Raw genomic sequence first — 23624 nt, forward strand, 5'->3', positions numbered from 1 at the left:
ACACTCCCTTCCCTGCCCGCAGGCAGGCCTTACGCAGTCTGCGCAACACGTACAAGAGGATCACTCCACCAGATATTGCCCAAATCATCTCCTATTTGAGTTTGATCAGCTCAGCTGCTGCCACAGCCTTTTCTGGCCTTACATGCAGTCTTGCCCCATTCTGGCCCTCTCAGAAAGCTCCTACAGGGAGTATCTCACTCGCTGCCTTAATCACAACTGACAGTCTCCTTAAAACCCTCAAGTTGTTTCCGTCACTTCGCACATACAGTTAATACAGCCTCTCCTGGCTCCAGTAAAACCATCCACCCTCTGTACCCCCATTTCCCAAAAGCCGGCAGCACAGCATCGGTGGGGGGAAAGGCACATATCAGAACCTGGGGCTGAGAGAGAGGCACCAACATCTGCCAAAGGGAGCTGCCTCCAACCAGGGCCGCTCCCCACCGAGTTCTCTGACAGCAAAGCCCCGGTGCATGGTCTCACCAGGAGCGAGAAACAGCTTCCACGTCTGGAAAGCCCCCTTTATGAAAGGCTGTCAACAGCGATGGGGTTGTCCATGAGCATGAGACCCGCTTCAAGGCCTGGGGACAGCAAAGGCACCCGGTCTGTCCCCACCAGAGCACGCCTGCTCCACAGCTTGGAGCCGCCCCTCGGCGAGGAGGCAACTCTGCCCTCCCCTGGCCTGCCGACAGGCAACACTCACCTCCAGCTGTCCGGGCTCCAGCTGGGGACCCCCGGGGCAGCAGCAGGAACCGCTCTGACCCTGGCTGTGGGGCTGAGCACTCGGGCCCAGGGCTGGCGAGGGCCCCGCCCTCCCCTCCTCCTCCTCAGCCTGCTCAGCCTCTGCCCCCTCCGGCCCCGCCTCAGGCTGCCTGGGGCTGACAGGCTGCCGCCAGCTCCGCTGATTGGCTCAGCCACGGCCAATGGCGTGGCTGTTGTTGGGTGGGCACAGGCAGCCCGGGCTCCTCGCCGAGCTGCCCCGTGCCTGCTGCCCCGCTGTGCTGCAGCGCAGTGCTCAGCCGGCCGGGACGCCGGGCCTGGGGGAGAGGGCCTTCGAGCAGGGCCCTTCGAGCAGGGCCCTTCGAGCAGGGCCCTTGCACCGGGGGCTGTTCGCTCCGCAGCACGAGGCGCGTGCACAGCTCTGCCCTCCCTGTCCCTGAGTGCTCTCAGGGGTCTGGGCCTGCTCGGGGAGGGGAGAGGGAGCGGGGCAGGAGGGGCGCTCCCTTGGATCTGCTCTGGCGTGGTCAGTCTCTCCAGAAAAGCAGGTGTGCCTGTGCTGCCAGCCACAGCCCTGGGCAGGAGGAGCTGCGTGATGGGAGCCTCTCGCATCGGCCAGGCCGGCACCTGGCAGGAGGCAGGGCTCTGCGCTGAGCCCAGGGCCTTCCTCAGGCCTCGCCTTCCTCTGGGCAATGAGGAGGAGAGACACCCCGTCCTGGCGCGGCCCAGGACATCCTCCTGTGGCCAGAGGGAAGGACAGAGCCCCCGTCGCTCTCCCCGCGGGGACTGGCCGCTGTCCTTCGCTTCTGTTCCCGAAGCTCCCCCGTGCTGGCAGGCCCCACAGAACTTCAGGGCCAAGCAAATGCCGGAGCGCTGGGGGCTCCTGGGGCTCAGGGCAGGTTTGGGCATCTCCGAAGCCAAGGTGCGGCTGCCCCTTTGCTTCTGCAGATGCAGTTATTTGCTGCCCCCTTAGTGGTCAAAACTGCTTCTCTTCATGGCACACGGACTGGACAGAAGCCACTTCCCTGTTAGTCTGAGAGGACTTCAGGGAAACGAGGAAGTCAAAACATGCACGCGTGTATGAGGACAATGAAAAGGAGCTGTGTCAAGGTTTTTCTGCTGTTCCAGATCTGAACTCAGACATTTGTGTGCATCCCAGCACCAAGTCAGGTTTTCTTCCTCCAAGCTGCACAGCTTTTTGCCAGCGAAAGTGAGTTGGGCTGAGATGGTCTTTGGGATAACTTGGCTCCTTTCTTTTTTAATTGGGTGCCTACACTTCCCTTTTTTTCAGCAATTTCTTTCTCTCTCCCCCCCTTCCCCCCCTTCAGTTCCACCCTCTTTCATAGGTAATTATGATTTGACTTTCTGGACAGATCATCGCACAGGCAGACACAAGATATAAGTATGGGCTGGTCTATACCTTCAGAGCTGTAGGCTGAGCTATTCTACTCTACCTTTGAAGGCTAGATAGGTATGGGCTATGGGTAGAGTTACTCTTTGCCAGTTATTATTTCTTTTGGGGTCCTGTGACAGGGATGGTAAGGTCATCAGCCTGCAGCTCACTGAAAGAATTTTGATGGCGAATGCTGTTCTGTGTGTTTCATTTTCAATAATCATTGCATTGAGCTAGAATTATTTCTATGCCATTAGGTGATGGGAATCTTCTTGCACTCGTCTTCTGTTTCTGGATCGCGTCCTGACAGCCATTGTCATTCAAAGCTTTCCCGTCTGTTCCCGAGAGGAGTGATGGCCACGACATGGAACAACTCCTGTGCGTAATGGCTTCACCAGTAGGCTTGGATTTAGTGAATCCCCATGGACAAAGGGATGTAGCAGGTGCTCCATCCAAGAATTTTGATGTGCTGACACTCTAGTGTGAATGTGGAGGTGTTTCTTCCTCCTCCTCCTCTTCCTTTTCCTCCTCCTCCGCTGGTTCTTTGTCATCATCATCGTCCTCCTCCTCCCATTCCTCTTACTCCTGTTCTTCCTCCTCCTCCTCCTTCCTCCTCCTCCATCCTTCTCCCTGCTTCTATTACCTTCTGTTTTTCTTCCTCCTCTTCCTGTTATGCAGTTATGCTGTTAACACTCCTCTTCCTTACCCTCATCCTCCTGTTCCTTCTGTTCTTTTTCTTCATTTTCTTCCTCTTATTCCTCCTCCTCTCTTCCTCTTTCTCTTCTCCCTCATCCTCCTATCCCCCCTCCTACTTTTTCTTCCTTCACCTTCTCCTCCTCTTCTTCTTATTGCTGTTCCTTTTCCTATTTCTTCTCCTCCTGTTCCTCCTCCACCACCTCGTCTTCCTCCGCTTGCTCATTTCTCATTTTTCTCCTCCTCCGCCACGTTCTGTTCCTTTTCATCCTCATCCTATTTTTTCCTCCTCCTTATCCTCATCTTCCTTCTTGTGTTCCTCCTTCTCTTTCTCCTTCAACTTTTCTTGCATTTTCTCCTCATCCATTTCCTTTTGTTTCTCCTCATCCTTTCCTTGCATTTTCTCCTGGCCAATTGTATGAGGTTCCACAAGGCCAAGTGCCGGGTCCTGCACTCAGGTCGTAACAACCCCATGCAACGCTCCAGGCTTGGGGAAGAGTGGCTGGAAAGCTGCCCGGCAGAAAAGGACCTGGGGGTGTTGGTCGACAGCCAGCTGAATATGAGCCAGCAGTGTGCCCAGGTGGCCACGAAGACCAGTGGCATCCTGGCCTGTATCAGAAATAGTGTGGCCAGCAGGAGTAGGGAGGTGATCGTGCCCCTGTACTCAGCGCTGGTGAGGCCGCACCTCAAATACTGTGTTCAGTTTTGGGCCCCTCACTCCAAGAAGGACATTGAGGTGCTGGAGCGTGTCCAGAGAAGGGCGACAGAGCTGGTGAGGGGTCTGGAGCACAAGTCTTGTGAGGAGCGGCTGAGGGAACTGGGGTTGTTTCGCCTGGAGAAGAGGAGGCTGAGGGGAGACCTCATGGCTCTCTACAACTACCTGAAAGGGGGTTATGGTGAGGTGGGTCTTGGTCTCTTCTCCCATGTAACTAGCGATAGAATGAGAGGAAATGGCCTCAAGCTGCGCCAGGGGAGGTTTATACTGGAAAGCACAGGAGGTGTAAGTCTTTACAGACTATTTTTTCTCCATCACATATTCCCTTTAAATCATCTCTTCAACTCTTCCCAATAAGTATGTAGCTTTTGAAGATAACAGCTTTATAACAGATTTGAAGAAGTGCTTTTCTCCAAAGCTTTTCTGCTGTTCATCTACATTAGGAAAAATGTCTTTCCTGAGAGAGTGGTGACACACTGGAATAAACTGCCCAGGGAAGTGGTGGAGTCACCCTCACTGGAGGTGTTCAAGGAACGTGTGGACGTGGCATTGCGGGACATGGCTTAGTGGGCATGGCGGTGTGTGATGTGTGTTGGGTTTTTTTGTTTGTTTGGTTTGGGGTTTTTTTTTGTTGATGGTTGGACTTGATGATCTTACAGGTCTTTTCCAACCTTGGTGATTCTGTGACTACGTGTGTGTGTGATTTGTTGCTCATGTAATAAAAGAGTAAGCAAGTGTACCTAATTCCTCCTAACATGGGCATGACCAGGGTTCCCCCCACAGCCAAGGCCTAAAACTCACCACGGGGCGAAAGTGCGGGTGGACGGAGGAGTGGGTGGGTGCAGAGGCCGGACGGGCGTGGAGGCAGAAGGGGTCTCCAGCAGAAGCTGAGGGATGACTTTTCCCTGCTGTTGCAGCCACCTTTCTCCAGGAGCGGTCCGGGTCCTGGAAAGGCTGGAGCCGCATCAAGCAGGCTGGGACATATTCAAGCACGTCACTGAGACCAACAGGCAGCAGCAAGAGCTGCAGAGGCAGCTGCCCTGGTAAGTACCTCCCTGACGCCGGAGAGGGGCTTGCTGGGCACCTGAATTGGCTTTTTGTGGGGGACCTGGCTGGAGAGAGAGGGATCCCTCTGATGGCTGGCTCTGCCCTTTCCAACCCAGAGTCTGTCCTCCCTTTGCAGAGGCCTGGCACCAAGACGCCTTTCCCCGAGGGGGGAATACCTGTTTGGGACAGCCAAGGTCTCGCCCCACCTGACTCAGCCCCAGGCTGATCCGCTGCACGGAAGGCAGAAGGGGCAGTATGGAAGAGGAGCAACACAGTAACTGAGCTCTTGGGAACCTACTTGCAGAAGCCCCTCGCCGCTCCCGGCCCACCTGTGCGTAACCACACAGCATCACGCTGCGCCCCTGAAAGTAAGGCTGCGGCAGGGGAGGGCACCGGCCCGACCTGGACCCTCTCCACAGGCCACTTCTCCGCAGGCTGAGGGTGAGGCCACTTCTCCGCAGGCTGAGGGCCAGGCCCCCCCGCACCTGGGGGCTCCTACGCCTCAGCAGGAGCTGACGGCCGCAACCCCAGGCCCCCGCAGTCAGTGGCTCGGCCTGGTGCTGGTGTTACAGAACATCCCGAAACGCAGGGTCAAAGTAGTGTAAAAGGAATGGAAATAATGTGAAGAAGATACTTTGTAATGCGTGCACCTGGTATGTAGACATAAAATTACAGTTAAAAACTGTCTCCACTAACTAACAGTAAGGATTACCACAAGGTCAAAGTCTAGGAAAATAGAATAGAGTGCCAAAACTGTTTTAAGGCTGACCTGCCTCATTGTCATGTGAAACCCACACCTCCTAGCTAGAAAACGCCCCCAACCCAAATAAGCCCCCTCCCCTCTGGGCATGCGTAGGGAATTGGAACTGTATCTGTAAGATGAAGTAAGAAAGGTACTAACCAATAGTTAGTTAAGGGGTAGGAGCAGTAGGCGTAACTAACTTTGTCACCTGTTTTAAATCCCTGTCATGATTTCAGCCCGGGGTGCATGCTGGCTGGAGAGATCCCCCACGCACCCGGTGCCGAATGAAGTAATGCCTGCTCTTTAATAGACCAGTGTGAAGGGGTTTCATTCCCGATTTCGGTGACACTGGCACTGAGGGAGGGAGCAGGAGGGCGCCCGACCGGGGCCGGGCTGCAGCAGGGCTGGGCTCAGCACCCTCCGCCTGTTCGTGCTGCGAGGCCTCAGGGCGAGGGCCCGCGCCTTCCCCTGAGAAGGTCCAGCACGGCCCGCAGGGCGGGATGGGCCAGGAGCAGCTGTGCCCCGAGGGCCCAGACAGGCTGGGCTGGGGCCCCCCATCAGTGCTGATGTTCTGGGCTGAAAATGGGTAAATGGGGAAAAACTTTGCCGTGCATGTTTACTGGAGGCTTGTGGCCTGATGCTCTCAGGCCCTGGGTGCCAGCGAGGCTTTCCAGATGGCTGAGTAACGCCGTGCGGCTGTGAGCGGTGGCACAAACTGCTCCGGTGGCCTCGGGTCCCTGGAGGGGGACGTGGATTGGGGACGGGGCTGGGAAGGGCTCTCGGGAGAAAGTCCTTGCTAGAACTGTTCGAGGACCATGAGTGAGTTCAAGTGATGGAGAATGGGGAAATCCTGCATTTCGGGGCCTGTGGGGATCCGCAGGGTGCTGCGTGTCTGGTCCCCGCCCCGCAGCGTGTCCCCAGCACGTGTCCCTGTGTCACAGCAGCCCTCTGTGAGGCGCTGCGCCCCGCACGGGTGTCACAGTGGGCAGGCTCTATATCTTCCCAAGGGGCTGGTGCTGCCCCAGTTTCTCATGGCGTTTGCAGGAGGAGGACCCAGAGAGAGCAGTGCGTCCATCTGGGGGATCCTGCTGCCCTGAGGAGGATGAGAGGACTCAGAGGTGAGGGGGTGGGGGGGGGTTGGGGGCTGATGCCTGCTGGGGGCTGCGTCCCCGTCACCTCTCATCCTGCTGCCAGGCACCTCCGAGAGGGCTCTGGCTCCATCCTCTCCCTGCCCTCCGTGGGGCAGCTGGGGACTGCTCAAAGACGACCTGTCCCGGCCAACTCTTGTCGGGGCTGCCCAGCCCCAGCCCTCCCAGCGCCTCCTTGCAGGGCCCCATGTCCATGTCCTGCTCAGCTCGGGGCCCCCGTGCTGGACTCGCTCTAGCGCATTGCTGCCATTCTGTCACTGGGGAGCCCAGAATGGATCCAGTCCCCCAGTGTGGTATTCCCAGTGCGGTCTTCCCAGTGCCGCAGTGAGGGGAAGACTCCCTTCCGTCATCCCACTGACTGCCCTCTTGCCAGTACAGCTCAGCACGGGCTGTTAGTGCTGGGAGAGGCTGGGAAGATCCTCTCCCCTCCCTGGTGTAAAAGCCCTGCAGCCAGCAAAACCATTTCTTTCTTTTCTTCCAGCTCTCTGCCCGTGCTTTGGTTCTCAGTCCAGACCTGCACATCCTGAGAATGGAGGCAGGGCAAAGAAGGCTGTCCCTAAAGCCGTCACTATCTCTGTGGCTAGTGGGGCTTCTCTGCTAAAGCGGCTGCAAGACCATGAGGTGAGACAAGGGGGCTCGAGGGCTCCCCTCCAAGCCCTTGACTTCCCCAGGTGCCGTGGCAGAGGGGGATCTCGCCTGATGGCACCTCTGCCCTCCTGCAGGCGCTTCGTCCCCAAGCGCCGATCCTGCCGCTCCAGCTGGACTAATGCCACTGCTCCCTCCCTCCTTTCCCTGGGAGCTTGCAGTGCTCTCCTGGACAAGGCAAAGCCTCTGGCATAAATCCCAGCATCTCTCCAGCACCTTTGCCCAAGTGCTCGAGGCCCCACCTTAGCTTTGGTTCCAGAACTGTCCCAGCGCCTGGGCTCCTGCCTGTGCGAGGGGAGCGACACTGTGCCCCAAGGTGCAGGGAGTTCATGGCTCCCCCTCCTCAGGGACTGGTCTCATTCCCACATCTTCCCCTTCCTCGCCTGGCACTGTCCGTCTGACCTCCACCATCCCCCATCCTCAGGAACGACTTCCTAGGCTCCCGCATGGCCCTTTACCCTGGTGGAATCAACCTCCCTGTCTGGCTCTCTGGTAGTGTCAGAGGTGCCGTGGAAGATCTTGCCATTCCCCATGGCTGTCCTGACCGATGCCTGCAGCTCGTACCTCGTGCCCATGGCAGAGAGATGATTTGGGGGGCAGTAGGTCTCTCTCGTGGGTCCCTGGCAATGAGGGCAAAGCAAGTCCCATCACTCCCATGTGTGGTCTGTCCCCAGGGTGACCGAGTGGAGACATACCGGGAGCTGGAGAGCTTCCTGCAAGGAGACGATGGCAGTTTGCAGAGCGGTGTCGTGAACCGCTTGATAGCAGAGGTGTCCAGTGACATGCGAGCAGCCCAGGTGAGCTTGTTCTCTTTCAAGGCCGCCAAAGCAGCCTGCCTCTGGCCCTGGTTTTTGGGGAAATCCAGAGCAGCACAGAGATGTTCCTCAACTATTCAGACCCAGTGGAGGTCTGAAGGGGACTCCTCCTGATAGGGAATTTGAAGAGGAGATGCAGAGAGTAGTGCAGAGAGGTGGACGCGGGGCTGTTTCTAACTGAGCGAGAGCTGGGTTCAAGCTCACTTGAGGAACAGCCCTGGGAACCCAGCAGCCCCGTGGAGAGGCCCCAGGGGGTCCTTGAGTCTGTGACAGTTTGTTCCTGGCATCTCTGCAGAGAGGGAGAGAAGGCAGCAGCACAGGGCTGTGCTAGGGAAAAGCCTCCCTCGTCTCACCGGGGAGCTGCTCGCCTACCCCAGGGTACAAGAGGCAGCAGGCGCCCGGCCTGAGCGAACTGCCCCGTGGGGTCTTGCAGGGGAGATAGGGGCATTCAGCCTGTCCGAGTGCCTCAGCCTTTTTCTCGGGAGTGTTTAACTTGTGGCACTTTTTCAGGGTGTGACAGATGATGTGAAGATGGCTGCTAGCGACGTCCTGGTGGCTCTGGCCCGCTCCCGCTTCCACTTTGTCATGTCTGAGCTCCAGAGCCACCTGAAGGCCATGGGGAAGGTCCCTGATGAGATTGTGCTCCTCACCTTGGGCAAAATGGCCCGCAGCTACGGTACGGCACCCTGGGCCTCTTGGTTTGGGTAGGGGTCTGAGATAACGGGGAGAAAGCACCCTCCCCCTTCCTGAAGGCTCTGTGTTGAACTGGGGGGCTATGAAGTCGCCATGCCTCCTTGCTCTGTGCCAGGGCTGGCCGGCAGCTCTGCCTTACTAGCCCAGTCCTGGTTCCTGGAGGGTGGGAACCCACTGGAGACAAACCCGCAGGGTCTCTGCCCCACACCGTCCCCCCATTTCCCTAAAGGGCTTTCCTGTGTCCCCCTTGGGGAAGGCAGCCCTCCCCACACCCTCTGGCATGTCCCGCATGGCCCAGCAGCCCCAGCCTTGCCAGGGATCGACCCCGGTCTCCCGTGTCTCTCACTGACCCTCTCGGTCCCTCTGTCCCTGCCTTCTCTGCAGCCCTGCGGTGCATCCCCTTCGTGGGAATGACGCTGCTTGCCCTGCGTGCCATGCTGAGCCAGGTGGGGAGTGGCCGGATCCTGCGCGCCGTCTGCAGTGGTGAGTGTCGGCTCCTTAGCTGGGGTCCCAGGGTCAGGGGCTGGGGTGGCCTTTGATGCCTCCATGTGATCTCAGAGGGAACATGGCAGGAGTCAGCCCACAGCGAGGTCAGGCCTTGGCGATCCCAAACTTCTGTGAGTGTGCAGAAGGAGCGGGATAAGTCCCGGAGGTTTCTGTGGGCAGGACGCAACAGCGCTGCACAGGGGAACTCCTGGGTCTCTTCCCATGGCTTCTGTTCCCCTGTTTACCCTCGGAAATACTGGAGGGGAACAGGCCATTGAGGAGGAAAAGGATGGGGAGGAGGAGAGAAACGGTGGGGTGTTTGAAACCAGACACCTCAAGGGCAGAGCTTGGCCTCAGATGCAGATCTGGTCCTGGGCTGAGCCCTGCCGAGCCTGGGACCGTCCTTAGAGCAGGCTTGGGTGAGGGTGCAAGGTACCGTCCCTGCTGCAGACTCTCACGTGCTGCCCTTCCCTTTCTCCTGGTGCAGTTCTGGAGCAATGGTCAAAAGGGGTCAATACGTACTTCGGCAGCCGGGAGCAATGCCCCTTCCCTCGCAACGGGGAAGCGCAGCTCTGTGAAGACATTTACCCAGTCTTCCGTTACGCGCTGGTAAATTGGCTGGGCTGCGAGGAAGAAGAGGTAAGAAGTGCTGCTTTCCACGCCTGGGGCCACAGCGGGGATGTCCACGTTGGTGGGTCTGTCTGTGGCTGGTGGGGTGCGAGCAGAGGGGTGAGGGGAGGGAGCGGTCTGAATGAGAAAGCATCCCAGGCCGGGAGCCTGCTGTCACTGTGCCTGGGGCTGGAGGCTCTCTGGCAGGAAGCAGCCGAGTCCTGGGGCCTTTCTGCAGGGAGGGCTGGGGTGCGAGCGTGGGGAACTGCTCTCTCTCCTCTGGAGTGAGCCCTTCTGCTGCAGGGCAGAAGGGAAAGGGAAACCCCTCCCAGTGGGAAGGGCAGACTGGTGTGCAGGCGATGCTGAGTGCTAGGCAGACCTTCAGCCCTCCAAGCAGAGCGTCTCTCTTCCCTCTTCAGGACAAGCAGGCTGTGCTCAGGGCGGTGGCTGCCATGATGGAGGTCCTGCTGCGTGAGGAGCAGCACCGCGAGCATGCCTGGGAGCAGCTCCTCTGGCTGCTGCACCAATCTGAGGAGGTCCGAGACACCTCCCGGGTCAACAAGGTGAGGTGTTGCGCAGGGCCCGGCGTGGCTGCTGGGGTGGGTCTGCGCGAGTGCCACGAGGCACTGGGGAGCTGTGGGGTGCCAGGAGGAGCTGGGAAGGCCTTAGAGAAGGAACAGGGAGGGGGAGAGCAGAGGAGGCCTGAGACTTCCCCACACTCTTTGGGCAAGAAAAGAGAAATGCGGGGAGGGGCCAGAAGGGAGGCAAGAGTCCCCGGGGCTCGTCTTCTCAGGAAGGGAGGCATTGCCATCTCTGTAGGGCTCTGTGCATGGGAAGAGCTTTGCCCTAATGCCCAGGGCTGTGTCCAGTCCCGTCCAGTGAGGGCTGAGGTCTGATGAGTGGGAAGTGCCGGGAAACGGAGTTGTCAACAGCGGGCTCTGTTCAGAGGAAAGAGACCCTGCTGATGCTGCTCTGAGGGGAGGGCAAACAAGAAGCCCCATCCAGGAGGGTTTGTGGTTTTCCCTGGGAGCTGGTGTTAGGGACTCCCCTTCTCCCAGATGTGCCTTTAGGTAGCTTTAGCCTCCTCTTCCTCCCCCGTTGTCTCACAGACCTTCCTGCAGGCCAGGAACATGGCAGGATTTGTGAGACAGGTGCCACGTAGGTTCCTTAAGGCTGCAGGAGGCCTGATCCTGGCTGTTCGGAATGGGCCTGAGCGGCAGCCCTGTTCCCACAGTGATTTCCCTCTCAGCCAAGTCGCAGCAGGACTCTGGGAGAGGAGGGCAGAGAGCACCCTTTCTTTTCAGTCCCCCTCAATGCTGATGCAGATTTCTTTAAAACAGACCTTGTTCCCACAGCTCCCTGACGTGACCAAAGAGCCTGGCCTGGCCCCTAAGGCAGAACTTCCCCGCTGCATCGCGCTGCAGGGTAAGGAGAGGAGACTGGGCGATCCCCCATCGTGCTGTGGCGGCTCTCTCCCTGTCCTCGGCAGTCAGAGGCAGCTGCCTGCTAGTGCAGAATGCGATTTCTTCCCTGCAGCACGAATATGCCCTGAGGAGACGAGCATGTTTCTGCACTCCCCGGAGAGCGGTGGGAGCAAGGCCGGTCGCGTGGCAGCCCTGGGCCTGCTGGGAGCGCTGGCCCACTCTGACGGTCAGTGCCATGGGCCAGGGACAGAAGGCAGGGGTTGGGGCTGCTGGGCTGAGAGCAGGAACGGGCTGAAAGCGGTGCACCTGCACCCAAAAGGAGCTGCAAAGAGCGGGTCCCCCAGCCGAGCTGACACCCTGCGACAGGGCTCGAGCTCTCCTCCGGCAGTTAGAAATGGTGGCACACCAGGGATGATGCTCCAAGCTCAGTAACACGGGCAGGCTCGTGGGTGGGCGGGTGGGCTGGTGCACAGGGGCTGCTTGTACCCAAGTCATTTCTCACGTGCTCTGTGTTACCATATTACCATAGCTTTCAGTCCCTATAAAACAGCTGTGCCTCTAGAAATGGAGTCGCTCTGGCTACGCCGCTGCCTCCTGTGAAGTCAGAGTCAGGCCCCGCTTTTCTGTCCCCTTGGTGTGCGAAAAACTTGGAAGCTTCTGCCATTGGGGCTCTGCCTCAATGCACACCTCTCCATATCTCTTCCAGCACCTGCAGTGAGAGAGAAGCTGCCCCAGGTGGTGGAGGCCATGGGGTCAGTGTGCAACGACCCCAGTGCCCAGGTGAGCTGGTTTGGGAAGGGACAGTGCCACCAGGGGAGGCAGAGGAAGCCTTTCCCTCAGGGCAGAGCTGGGGTGCCTGGGGAAGTGCCAGCGCATTGCCCAGGCAGTGGGTGATGGCTCTTCCCCGGGGAGAGCTGGCAGAGTGGAGCGGGGAGGTCGCTGTGCTCTGTGGGGCAAATGCCCATCCAGCCTGGTGCTAAAGCCCAGCCCTGATAGCAGTAGCGAAAGCTTCTGCCGTGCGCTTGTCATCTCTCCGCGAGCCACAAAGGCTGCCCCCAAGCAAAGGCGGCTTCCCTTTGGGTTTTGAACAGGAGGACCGTAACCACGCTCTCCCCTGGCAGGTGCGGAGGGCAGTTCTGGAGTTCATCCGGGAGCTGCTCAGCTCCGGCTCCCAGAGCTGCTGGGCATGGGATGTGGTGGGGCACATCTTCAACGAGTTCAGCCGGACCTCAGGCAGACTGGTAAGGGCAGAGCGAGACACCTGGGGCTTCCAGCGGTGCCTGGCCTGTGCTGAGAGCTCCTGCAGGCATCCTTGAGCATGGAGAGCTCCACGCTGCAGGGCCATCAGCGCCGGCGCTGCCATTGGAATGACCTGCAAATGGCTGTTCCTCGTGTGTGTGTGTGCTGATGTTGGTGGAGACGTCAGTGAATGATGAGGGTTTGCACCCGGTCGTGCCACCTGGGACTGTGGGGCTGCCTGCGCACCCCACAGGCTGAGCTGTGCCCACAGACACCTTCAGCAAAGCTGCCTTGCAAAGGGAGGGGTCTTCTAGGGACAGGACATCCTCCATCCTTAAGTGCTCACAGACAATCAGCAAAACACAGCCACTGCAGCCAGATGGGCCTGGCTAGAGGATCTTTCTGTGGTGTTCTCATACTCTGGCCCTCAAAAGCATGCCCTGCCCATCCAATAGCAGTCTGGGGACGCACATCCCTTCTGCCAAGGGGACAGGCCGTCTGGCAGTCCCTTTGGTGAGTGTTTCCAGCTGGGTGCCCAGGAGATGAAGGATGGGCATGGCTGAGCCTTTTGCTGACTTGCTGAGGATCTTCCCTCTGGCTAGAGCCTCCCTCCAACCAGGGGATCTGTGGGTGTTGCTTTGCTCCAGGGCTTGGGGAGGCTCTGCTTTGGGAGCAGGACAAAGGAAAGAGCCAGGTTCTCCTCCACATCTGTCGGGCTGGGCGTGCTGCTGCCAGGGCTGGCATCAAACACAGCCCTGCTGAAGGGCACGTTCCTCACCATGGCACGACAGCAGCATTTGGGTCCTGGGGGACTGTGCAGACAAGCGGTGTCTCTTTCTGCTCCCAGGCTTCCTAGTCCTTCCCAGGGTCTGGGAAGTGGTTCCCGAGCTGGGTCTGGCCGTCCTTGTCCTCCTTCTGGAGGTCAGTGCTCCTGGGAGGTTGGCGCAGGAGCACTGGTGGGGCCATGCCTGAGCCTTGTCGGTCGGGAGCTGAGAGTAACATGGGTTTTGCCAACTCTGTCTTACAGGTGGCAGGAGGCCTTTTTGCCTGGGTAACACCGGAGGAAGGAGCTCTTCGAGCCCTGTGTGTGGACATCCTGGGCTCGCTGGACGTCTCTCTGAGAGGGATGACCAAAGTAAGTCGCCCTGTGCCCTGCTGCTGTGGCCACTTCTTGCCTTCAGGGCATTTTTCCTCGTGCTTCCCCATGCTGTGAACCTCTCCCCTCACATGTGCTGAAGCACACAAGGCTCAGGGAAAAGCAGACTGTCATTTTTGTCTTTGAGCTGAATAGAAATGCTGATGTGGTGAATTGTCTGGTTCTTCTCTGCAGCTCCTGTGGCCGAGGCTGCTGCAGTATGTGGTGCCAGCCCAGTACAGCGGCATGCTGATCCCGCTCTCCCGCTGTCTCCGAGCCCTAGTTGAGAGACGGGAGAGTGCAGGGTGTGAAGAAGATGAGGAGGAGCCTGACGCCGTGGACTCCCAGGAGCAAGGTAGAAGCTAATGGGTTCAGCCAGGGGCTTGGCCAGTCTGTGTCTACATGCACCCTGCCAGCCCTCAGCAGAAGCCTGGGAGAACCAAAGAGCGGAGCCAGGCTCTGCTGCTGGGCACGAGGGGCTCTGCCCTGCATTGCCCCTTGCCCAGCGCAGAGGCCTGCCTCTCCTGCTCGCAGCACTCTCCTGGCGAGCCGGGGCTTGTTCCTGGCCATGCTGGAGCTGCCTTCGTCCCGTGCTGGGCAGCCCTGGGGATTTCTCCCGGGTCAGCGCCATGGCAGCACAGCTGCTCTCAGCCCTCAGCCCTGTGCGGAGCATTGGAGGCGCGATGGGCAGGGCATGGCAGGGGCTCGTTGGCTCACCCAGCCTTTCTTCCTCCCCACAGCCCGGCTGCCGGCTCCCCAGGCCCTGCTGGCTCGACTGCTGGTGAGTAGTGGGGCCCGGGGGAAAGAGCTTTTCTGGCCAGGGGTGGTGGGGGAGCCCAGGGCAGAGATGCTGTTGAGGCCAGTGCCGGGATCCCCCAAGGAGGAGGCAGTGTGCCTGAGACTGCCTAGGCCTGTCCGGTATCCCACTCCTTTCTTGGGGCTAGCAGCACCCCGGGTGCAGGAGCGGCATCGAGCTCCCTCCATCCCTCCATCCCTCCCTCCCTCCCTCCCTCCCGGGAAAAACTGCAGCTCTGGTGGCAGGAGCGACCCTTCTCTCCTGCCCTCGCCTAGGTGGTGGCAGCAGCTCCTCACAAGAGCGGCGAACGTGCAGTCGCTGCCTTGCAGCTGCTGCAGGCCCTGCATGGCAGGATACACCGAGCCTTGGGGGTGGTGTGGGCGACCGAGATCCCCCTCCTGCTGCAGTACTTGGAAGGTAAAGTGCGGGTGGGGAGGGAGAGGCTGGGGGGAGGGAAGGGGAGCAGGAAAATGCAGCTTCCCAGCGTGACGGAGGAGAATTGTCCCCAGTTCCCCAGCACTTGCTCTGCAGCCTTTCCCCTTCCAGGGAGCCAAAGCTGAGGCTGGGGGCAGCCGTCCCCCACTGTCGATTTGGCCCAGGGGATGGATGGGGCTGTTGATGTCCTTTTGGAGGGCAGGTCTTGGCGGCACCCCCATGTCCTGGCTGGGACGGTGTTTGGGGAAGGGACAGGACTGGTGCTCCTGGAGGGGGTGCTGCCCCTGGTTTTGGAGAACCAAGTTGCCAGGCCAGGCCAGGTTTGCAGCAGCTGTCCTTGGCAATAGCCTGGGAAAAAAGCTGCAAATGGGCAGAAAGTGGTGGGTCATTAAGGAGAAAATGTGTGTTGCCAATGCACGCTGGCACGCAATGGTCGGAGTTGTTCTGGGAGCTGCAGTCAAGCAGTGGGGATCTGCCGTGGACAGCACGTCCTTGCCCAGCTTGAATCAGTGGCCCTGACAAATGTTCCTGGGATCCCTCCTGTGTCTTTGGCCTCACAAGGGCTTTGGTGTAGGTGCTTGTAGGCCCTTTCTAGTGTGATGGCCTGGGAATGTTGGGAGGTCTGACTGCAAAGGAGACCACAGGGCTTGTCTTTGGTGTGAGCTTAAATAGCAGCGAGGGCTTTTGCTTCCTCTTGCTTTCTAGGGAAAACCGAGAGGTCCCTGGACTCTGCAGAGTGGGAGCATCGTGTGCTCAAGGTACAGCTTCCTTGGGGGGTGTCACAAATAGAGGGGGAGAAGAGGGAACAGACAAAGTTGTGGGAGGAAGCTCGGGGCTGCCTGTGTAGGCAGCAGGAGGTGGGGGCACCTCCTGAGTGCCCTGTGCCTCCCCCCGCAGTAGGTGCCTGCCCGCTCAGAGGAGCTGCTGTCTGCGCACGTGCCACGGCTGATGGCTAATGCCCTCTATCGCTGTGGCACACGCCTTAGCACTGCCTCCTCCTCTATGTCTGGCATGCCGGGAGGGTCTCGCCTGAGGTGTTAGGAGAAGAGGGAGGCTGGTGAAAAGAGGGCTGGGTGGGGCAGGGGAAGAGTCTGCCATTCCCAGTAGCTCCCCTCAGCAGTGTCCCGGGACATGCGAGCGTAGAAAGCATCCTGGCCAAGGGCAGGGGAACACTCGCTTCCTCTCTGTTCCCCACAGTTCCTGCGAGCGTCACTGGAGCCCATCGAGGACAGGGCCTGGACCATGGGCCTGAGCCAGGAGCTGAGCCAGCAGCTGGGCAGCTCTGCCGCCGGCTCCTGGGAGAAGGTGTGTCTCCTGCCCCGCGCCAGGGCTGGGGCTCTGCCCACGCAGGCGGTTTTCATTGCTTCCCCTTCTCTTGCCCCCAAAATGCGCCTCCCTGGGCTACTCCAGTGGCTGGCTACCACCAGGGGTGGTCGGGTCTGTCTGGGGCCAGACCTTTCCTGATAGGTCGGGCCATGAGCACATCTCGGACGTGGCCTCTTCTCTTGCAGCTTTTCCTGTACAAGGCCCTTGGGACAGTGCTGGCAGCTTGTCAGGATCTCAGACACGTCCAAGGGCAGGTGCTGAGGTTCCTGCAGGAGACAAGCTTTGTGCAGCTGTCTGAAGCCCAGGTGAGGTGATGTTCATGTCCTGCGCATCCCCTGCCTGTTCCTAGGGGAGAGGCAGGGCTGCTCCAGACCTCGATTTCCCCCTTGCTGCCATTTCCCCCTTGCTGCAATGTCCTGCCTGGCCATTGTTGCTGGCCATGGCCGAGTGCCTGGGCTGGAGCCAACTCCCTGTTTCTCTGTGGTTGCAGGGAATGATTTCTGTTGTGTCCCACACGGCTGAGAGCCACTTCCATCTGGTCTTGGACACGGTGACCATGTTCTCCGCTGCTTTCACCAGAAGCTGGTTTTATCAGACTTCCATGGGCTGGAAGGTAAAGGAGCCAGGGTTTCCCTGTTTGGCTTTCCTTTTTTGGCCGCCTTTCACTTCTACACCTGCAGCAGCCAAATTGTGGCAGCTGCCTTTAGGTAAGCATTCGTGTAAGAGCTACCCGAGACCTGTGTTTCAGAGGGGACGTCCTGGCATTGGGGCCCCTGAGGTGTCTTTGGAGAGGAGGGGGTTTGACACCGGGTGGATCAGAGCCACCTGGGGCAGCTGCAGCGGTTGCTTGCTTGCAGCCACCTTGCCCCTGACTTAACTTCAGCAGGAGCTGGCGACAAGGGGGTGGGCACGGTGCGACACTCTGACCCTTCCCCAAAGCTGAGGGCCAAGAGCAGGAGCCTGGTGAAGTCTCGCTGGCTCTGCTCCCCACCTGGGGGCTGTGGGGAAGCCTTTCAGGGCAGGGCAGGGCCCTACAGAGAGAGCGGTGCAGCCTGGCCTGGGGAGGTGAGCAGAGTGGGCTCATCTGCACCCCTGACGCGCACGGGCTGCGTGTCTGAGCAGGACCGTGGCAGGCTCTGTCAGATACCTTTCCACAGAAAGGTTCCAGGCAGCTCCTCGACCTCTCAAATCAGTGGTAAAAGAGCCAGCAGTGTGTGGTGCTGGCTGCCCCTCGTCCCCATCCCCATGCGAGATCCCAAGCTGTGGGATGGGAACAACTTCTGGCCCTGGAGCTCGCAGCTCGAGGAGTGGCTTGGGGAGCTGCTGGGAGGTGCCCAGGGAAACAAGGAGCTGGTGAGGGTGCGGGGCAGGGCCTGCTGCAGGAGCCTGCCAAAGTCCCGGGGCTGACCTCTCGGGGCATCTCTGTTGACACAGGTCCAGCGGTGGCAGAAGATGGAGAGCGCCCAGGCCATTCGTGCTGCTCTGATGCGCACCTACAGCGGCATTGCGCTGCGTGCCCCCAAGGAGCAGCTGCTCACCCGCGTGGATAAAGAAATCGTGGGCAACATCCTGCGGCTCTCCAGAGCTAAACAGAGGGTAGGAGCATGGGGCGCGCAGGGCAGGGATGTGCCAGGGCAGGGTGTCCCAGCTCCAGCCCCTTGGGGCTGGGGTGTACCGAGATGGTCAGTCTCTTTCTAAAGATCTCCCAAGGAAGGGTTTGTCCTCAACGTCCAGATCCAGCCCCCCATGGGTTTCCCCTGCCCATGCTCTTCTTCCACCTCTCAGCTCAGCCCTTCAAAGAGTTGAAGGGGTGCTTTGCTGTCTTTGGCCTCAGGACTTGCAGCTCAAGCTCGCCCTGGTGCAGAGCATCACCGAGGTCAGCTGTGCCATCCGGGTTGTGGGCAACCGCGGCAGCTTTGAGCTGTCCTTAAAGCAGGAGGCAACGTGGACCTTGCTGGTGAGTGCCTGTAGCCGGGGCGGTCGCATGGGGGAGTTTAGGGCTGTGCCATCGGACTCGTTACCCCAGAGGCACGATGGTCTCTGGGCTTCACGTGAGCTCCTGGAGCTGTGTCCAGAGCTGGTGGGGCTCTTGAGTGCTGGTGCTGGGTGGCTGTGGTTGGGGAGCAGGGTCCCTTCTGCGGTGCCTTTGGGGATGTGTGGGGGTGACGGGGCAGTGTCTGCCCAGGCCTGGCAGCAGAACGTGTCCCCCCAGGGGAGGCGGGAGGGCCGTCCCGTGCCCCTGCCAACTCTGTGCTTCTCTCTCTGGGACTTGCAGGACTGCATCAAGGGGGAGCCCTGGGACTCCCTGGTGTATGGAGTGTTCCAGGCGCTGGAGGAGTTGAGGTGAGGTCTGTTCCCCGGGCTGTGGGGACTCCCAGTGTGCCCCATCCCAGCTGGCTGGGGCAGCCCCAGTGGCCTTGAGCATGGGGCCGGGAGCTGCTGGGGCTGTGGAGTGGGAGGGTGTCCCCCATGTCGGGTGTCTCCCACAGGAAGGGAGCCCCCGGGGTTCCTTAACCTGGGGCAGGGGTTTGCCTGCTGCCTGAAGGAGGCAGGAATTGCTGGCGCTGAAGGCAGTGCTCGCTGGCGTGGGTGGGGGTGTTGGATTTGGGGCCCTCGATTAGGAGGAACCCAGGTGTGGTTTGAGCTACTCTGGAGACAGTAAATCTCCTTTCTGTTTTCTCTTCCTTTTTCCTCTGGCCAGCAAGCTGAGGCCACCTCTGAGGCGGAAGGAAAATCGCAAGCTGCTGTCAGTGTGCTGCCAGACTGTCTTGTCCTGTCCTTCCGAGGACCAGGACCTGCACAGGAGATGCGTGGAAGATCTGGGCCATCTCCTAGAAACCTTTCTGGAGGCAGAGGTGACCTCTGCCTGCTTTGATGACGTGGTCCATGTGAGTAGCCGTGGGGCAAGAGGGAAAGTGTTGCAGGGGCAGAGAGTGGAGGCCTTAGAGGGTGTTAGGAGGTGGATACCTTTCCTGCAGGAACGTGGGGCTTTGGCTCCTTGCTCTGAGGCTGTGCGTCTGGCCGGGGCCAGGGGCTGAGCTGGGAGACGGGAGCGCCCGGCCACTGCATCCTCAGGCCAGGCAGAGCAGTGGGCCCTGATGGAAGGAAAGCCCAGAGCCAGCCCTGAGCTGGCTGAGAGCAGCCTGGAGGAAGGCTGGAGTGGGGAGACGCTGGCAGGGTAGCAACAGCGGGCTCAGGGCAGAGGCGGCTGGAGGGAGCGAGGCGGTGGAGGCAGCAGTGCCAGTGCTCGGTGGGGCTGGGGATGGCACTGGGAAGGGGCCAGAGAAGGAGGGAGTTGGAGAGGGATCTCAGGGAGAGAAAGATGCCTGTTGTGAGAGAGATGCACCCTGCCTCAGGTCCTGAAGGGCTGGCTCACCTCAGCCAAAGAATGGGAGCGGGAGAGAGCCCTGCAGGTTTGCACGCACGTGCTGGGAGCTTGCAAGGAGCGATTCGAGCTCATGGTGAGTAGAGCCCCCTCGCGTGCCCTGGCGCCCTTTTCCCACCATTCATGGCCCCAGAAGGGAGCCCTGCCCAACTGGGTGCTGGGTTTTGGGGCTCCAGGGATTACGGGGCAGCCCTTCTGCCTGCCCCTCTGCCCAGTCGCTGCTCAGGGAGCAGGATGGGCGATAGAGGGGAGTGGGTGCTGGGGCTGCCTGCGACCCTTTTCCTGCTGCTCTCCCCTGCAGATAGGACGTCCTTGCAAGCGGTTCGGCTCCCTGGTGGGATTGCTGGCAACTCTGACCAGCGACTGCCTGGCCACGTCCCGCCAGAGGGCATGGGTCTGCCTTGGCTACCTTCTCCAAATGCAAGGTAAGGAGAGTGGGCGCTTCCCAGCCTTGCTCAGCCTGATCCTCCCTCCCTTCCCGGCCTGGCACCACTGGGATCCTGCAGGGCCAGGCCCTGTCCCCAGGAGGGAAGGGGGAGGCAACGTGCTTGGCTGGTTTTGTGCCCCCACCCTGTTAGCCCTCTGCCTCCCTGGACATGTCAGGAAGGATCCCTGGGAGAGGGTCGCTGAGTCCCACCTCCGCAGCGCATGTGTGCAGTTGGTCAGGGCCATCCCCCACTGCTGTCTGAGAGCAGGACATTGCCACCAATGCTGGGGACTGTCCCCCTCCATGTCTGCCCCCCTCCATGTTCCAGGAGAGACAGAGGGTGGTCAGACAACTCGCTCGGATGAGGCCCCTGACATTCCAGAGGGTGCCTTCCCCCTTGCTCCCTGCCTTGAGCCTGGAGAGACAGGCAGCTCCCCAGGCAAACTATCCAAACTCATCGCCGCCAGGGAAGAACTCTCCTGCTGAGCACAAGAGAGGAAACCAATTTGCTGCCCAGAGCAAACTGGGCAGGGAAGAGGGATCTGAACTGCAGGCCCGGGGCGTGCCGCAAAGGGTTGTGTTTGGACCGTTTCCTCTTCAGGCAGCAGGGTCTGCCTGTGCTGAGGCAGTCACGGGGAGGTTTCCTGCCTCCCAGAGACGATGGTGGCCTGTGTGGGAATAGGGGACACAGCTGCTGGGATCAGAGGCCAGTAGCTGCTGAAACCCTGAAGCCCCAACAAATGGTTCAAGGAGGAAGAGGGCTCTTTCCAGCCCGGGATTTGTCAGCCATTTATCGGGCTCAGGAAATCCTGCTGCACCGAGTTCAGGAGGGCCCTGGGTTTCCCTGTGGCTTTCACTGCCACCCCCTGCGTTCTCCTTTAGCAGTATCTAGGGCCAGAGGTTGCCTTTCTGTGGGCGTGACTCCCCTTTTCTCCTGGTGTTTGTTCCAGCCAGGACCATGGAGGTGGTGCCTCAGGCAGATGAGATCAGGTGCCTTGGTGAGGAGCTGAACAGCCCAGACACCGTGCAGACCTGTGCCAAAATAGCAAAGGTAACTGGCCTCAAAAGAGCAGGGTGGGGGCCCAGCTCCTGGGCTCCTGCACGTCTCCCTGCTCCCCTCCAGAGTGTCTCGCTGTCTCCAGAGCAAGCTGTCCAGGATGGCTGTTGTTAGCAAGTAGCAGGAGGCTTTGAGACAAGACTGTCCTTTAGGCATGCGGGAGTATATACCGTATATGTGTGCGTGTGTGATTGCTCTTGTCAGAATACAAATTTGGTACATAATAAGCAAACAACATGGGGGGCGACACTTCCCAATCGGGTAGCTGCATCAGATGTGAACAGCACTGTATGCATAGCAGGAGGAAAAAGTGATTGCCCCCTGCATGACTGCCGAACTAACAGTTCTGTCAAGTTTCCTTTCCATTCTGAATTGCTGGAGCAGAGCTGTGACATGGTCTCTCTTGTTCCTGACTTCTCTCCAGGCTGTTTGCAAGTGCATCCCTCCAGCGCAGGCTACAGACTTTCTGACTGCGGTCCTGCACAGCTTGCTGCACGTCACACCCACGTGTGTGAAGCCACTATGGAAGTGGGTGTTCATCTTCCTGGTGGAATGCAGGAAGGAAATAGTCCAGGAGGTAAAGTCGACCTTTTTCCCATTTGACTTTGTCTTTGCTCCTGTTGGCTGTTTAACGACACCCTGTGCAGTTGGCACAGGCTCAAGAAATGCCACCTGTGTGTCGAGCCAAGGGGCTGCTGAAGGAGTCAGGTGCCCTTGCAGAGGCCCTGCAAGGCGACTTCAGGGTCTCAAAGAGCGTGTTTGGTTTTGCTCTTGCATCGCTACACACATGTGGGGAGAGTTCTTCAAGCATTGGGTGTAAAACGTGCCCGTGTCCTCTGTGTGCGCAAGGGCACGCAGCTGCTCGTACGGTTGGGCCCAGGCACGTGCAGTGACTGAGTCTGTGCGTGTGAGCGCGTGCATGTGTGCGTACGTGCGCACAATTGCCAAGAGCACACCCAGCTCCAGACGTGAGCCAGGGCCAGGCAGGGTGGAAGGGGTGAGGTTTCAAGCTAGGTCTGGACTCTAGGTCTGCACTGCTCCTGTGCTGAATGACTGTGTCTGGGCCCCGCAGGAGGGGGTAAAGGATGCACCGAGCCCTTCTTTCTCCTCCATTTCCATTCAGGTGCCAAAAATCCTGAAGACCCTTTGCACCTACATGCGGCAGAGCACCCACAGGCCCTTCCTGCTCCGGGCCGTGTTTCTCCTCGCCCACTTTCACCAGGAGCCCGTCGTCAGCAGTCTCCTCCGGAAAGGTCTGCCCATGGACAGGTACGTGCACCAGCCACTTCCCCACTGTAGTCAAACAGAGACTCCGCAGCTTGCGTGCACTGGGGTGGCCCAGTTAAGAAGCAGGTCTTTTTTCTGCCTGGGCTGTCTTGAGTGTTGCAAGACTGCGTGCTTGTGTCTCTGCCGTGAGTGGGGCATTGTAAGCCCCATTGCGGATGAGGAGAAGGTTTGAGGGCACTGCAGGACTGCGAAGATAGGGGTTCAGGGGTGAACATCTGTTCCCTTGCAGTGACACGGTGGAGCTGTGGAGGAGCCTGGGGAGAAGCACCATTGGGATTCAGGTCCTGAGGTGCTTAGTGGAGAAACTAAACAGAGCAGGAAACAACTGCCTGGGGACCAACTCCTCCCCTTGTGAGCAGCACAACCATCAGACTGCTCTGGAGACTTTGATGGTACGTTCAACAGTAGACACGTTTCTGCAGCTTTGCATCTGCTTTGTAACTCCTACTTCGGCATGAGGGAGTCAGGTGCCCTTTGCAGATGCCCCTGGAGACTCCCAGGGCGCTGTGCTGGGCCGGCCTCAAGCAGTGTGGGGAGCTGGGACAGCCTTTGCTCCTGAGCCACAAGGCTGTCGCAGAAGTGACAATTGCGGACAGTAACCCCCCTGCCCCAGGCAGGCAGGGGAACCAGGCTGGTGGGAAAAGGCCTTGCCTGAAGAGGGGCTTCTTGGTCACGTTTCTCTGCAGATCACCCGTGCCATCTCTGAAGTGGTGCTTGCCCTGAGGAGCACGGAGGAGCTCAGGCAGCTGCTTCCCCACCTCCTTCCCAGCCTCCTGAGGTGGGCCAGCGAAACCCTGGGCGAGGAGAGGCTGCTTTCCCCCCTGGGAGAAGGCTGGAGACAGCTGTTCCTCAAGGGCCAGGTGCTTGAGGAGAAGCCGTGCAGGTAAGGAGCCGAAGGGGCAGATGGAGGGGCTGGCTTCGGTTCCCCTCGCCAAGGCATGTGCCTTTGTGGGGCTGAGGGAGTGCTTCGCCTGCCCCGCTTCCTAGTTGTGCAAACCGGTCGTCGTGGTTGGGTGTACTTCTGCTCCTTCATGGGGAAACTCCAGCTCCCAGGCAGGAAGGTCTGAGGCAGCTCGTGCTGTGGACGGCTGTCATCTTGCCTTCTGCATACCCTTGCATGCACGATAGCGTTGCACTCCCTCAGCGGACCCCCACCGGGGGGGGAGCGTGACTCTTGCGGGCAATGGCATCATTCTTCACAAAATGCTGGTGGGAAGAGGTATTAGGTGTTGCCTTGGTTCTCTAGCATGGAGGCAGTCCAGGGGCGTGGAGTTTCTTCTGCTTCAGTGGGTTTGGGGCATGATGAAAATGCCAGTGTCGTTAGCTGCAGTCTACGAAGCATCATTCCCGGGGTATTTAGCTCTGCTAAAGAGAAATCTTCCCCTAAGCTGCAGTGATTTGATCTGTCTTTGG

General features: G+C 59.4%; 3 long non-coding RNA genes across 3 annotated transcripts; all 3 read left to right on the forward strand.

The window, feature by feature from the left end:
- Positions 1-7860: 7860 nt before the first annotated feature.
- On the forward strand, positions 7861-9017 carry LOC132317018 (uncharacterized). The gene is made up of 3 exons (XR_009483982.1): positions 7861-7894; positions 8423-8588; positions 8990-9017. It is a non-coding gene; the product is annotated as an uncharacterized LOC132317018 (long non-coding RNA).
- A 1214-nt stretch (positions 9018-10231) lies between these two features.
- On the forward strand, positions 10232-11258 carry LOC132317165 (uncharacterized). The gene is made up of 3 exons (XR_009484018.1): positions 10232-10263; positions 11056-11125; positions 11237-11258. It is a non-coding gene; the product is annotated as an uncharacterized LOC132317165 (long non-coding RNA).
- Positions 11259-19770: 8512 nt separating this feature from the next.
- LOC132317140 (uncharacterized) lies at positions 19771-21395 on the forward strand. The gene is made up of 3 exons (XR_009484017.1): positions 19771-19865; positions 20818-20918; positions 21349-21395. It is a non-coding gene; the product is annotated as an uncharacterized LOC132317140 (long non-coding RNA).
- The last annotated feature ends 2229 nt before the right edge of the window (positions 21396-23624 follow it).

Source organism: Gavia stellata, chromosome 5 (genome assembly GCF_030936135.1).
Source record: "Gavia stellata isolate bGavSte3 chromosome 5, bGavSte3.hap2, whole genome shotgun sequence".
NCBI lineage: Eukaryota > Metazoa > Chordata > Aves > Gaviiformes > Gaviidae > Gavia > Gavia stellata.